General features: G+C 39.1%; 1 pseudogene; it reads right to left on the reverse strand.

The window, feature by feature from the left end:
- Positions 1-1036: 1036 nt before the first annotated feature.
- LOC135052512 (5S ribosomal RNA) lies at positions 1037-1155 on the reverse strand (annotated as a pseudogene).
- Positions 1156-1726: the final 571 nt, after the last annotated feature.

Consider the following 1726-nt stretch of genomic DNA (forward strand, 5'->3'; position numbering starts at 1 on the left):
CCACTGAGTTAAGCTACTTATATCTACTTCTGTTAATGTCCCTTTCCGGACGCCGCATACATGCGGCAATCAACTTCCTGTTTGTCCGAACTTCCACCATCCAGCCAACCATGGCTGGAAGTAGGAAGAAAGATGAAGTTAAGGACATTAATCCTTAAACCTACCATTAGCCCTGCATCTAACCTGCATACCGCTTGATGGGTGGCTGTTATATGTACTCAGTTAACAATTGACAATAGTGAGATGCTGAAGTGCTGAACGGCGGAACTACACCGCCGCTATGTCACTTCCACCGAAAGTGCCGAATGGCGGAACTGCTCCGCCGCTACATCACTTCCGCCAACCATTAAGCTCTCTCATCTCTGCCATCCAAAACAGGATGTGAGGGACATTATAGTTTTAGAGCGCCCATTCTGCCAATCCATATACTATACACAGAATACATTAATATTGAATAATAATAGAACCATGCAATAAACTAATCTGACAGTACACTTATGATTTAGATACCTAAAATACACTTGCCAATAATAAAAATGGCAGTTGTCAACTAACTTAATAAGCCATAAGTATGCATACTTCCTATATATGCAACATAAAAAGAGAAAAGAAGACTCTTTTGTGGGCGCACTCTTATATGTATGTGTATAGAAGTCTCAGAAGAAACAAATGATAAAAATTATATGCAAATTTTATTAACAACAATCGGTAAAATGGTAGTAGAATATACTGTCAAAAGTATCAAAAAGAGGAGGGGGGGGGGAAAGGGGAACACAGAACAAAGTTTTACAGTGTAAATACTGAGTAATAGTTCTGGACTGCCTGGGTACGAAAATGCAGAAAATAACAGCTGGAGGCCTGAAAAAAATCTCTATAAGAATCCTAGGTAGGTATGTAATATAAGGATATTAGGTTAATGATAAGTCAGCTAGATCTCTTATGAGTAATAATGAAGAGACGGATGGGGTAGATAAAGATGGAATGAGTAAGATGAATCTGCTGTCAGTGTTAGACGCTGAGCAAAACCGTCCAGGAACTTCTACTAAACTGAGTATTCCTCAAGAGTCTCCCACTTGAGTACTAACCCAGCCCGACACTGCTTAGCTTCCAAGATCGGAAGGATTCGGGGGTTGCCAGTGTGGTATGAAAGTAGAAGAGATATTTGATATCGAAGGCTCGGGAATCACTGATGAGAGTTCACGAAATGGAGAAGAAAAAGAGTGGATATAGATTGGAGAAGAAAATAGGGGATCTGCTGCCAATGTTAGACAGGGATGGTTACCCCTGAATCAGTGGTGAGAGTCCTGAAATTAGAGGAAGTTGGAGAAAGATGGGGGGGGGGGGGAACAATGCTGGTCTAAGGTAGTTTTGGAAGGGTTGATGGTTGATAAACTACCAATTACAGGGTGCTGATGGTACCTGTGATATTAATACTTAATGTTGTAGAAAGCAGATTGTAAAAATTGGCAGAAAGTTAAGATGATTTAAACCATACAAAAACATCTGTTTGATGCTATCAGATTGATATCATTTGTCTCAAAGTGATATCAAGTGGGAAGATTAGAAAAATAGTAACATATAGGTGACAACAGTTCTAAAACAAATAAATTGTGACTTTTATGTCTCACTGTTGTCAGAGCTGCAGAGATACTTTACATAATAATAATAGTGGAAAATGATACTATAAATCTTTGCTCCAAGTGGATTTAAGAAAAGGCAGAAAACA

Source organism: Pseudophryne corroboree, chromosome 2, assembly GCF_028390025.1.
Source record: "Pseudophryne corroboree isolate aPseCor3 chromosome 2, aPseCor3.hap2, whole genome shotgun sequence".
In the NCBI taxonomy this organism is placed as follows: domain Eukaryota; kingdom Metazoa; phylum Chordata; class Amphibia; order Anura; family Myobatrachidae; genus Pseudophryne; species Pseudophryne corroboree.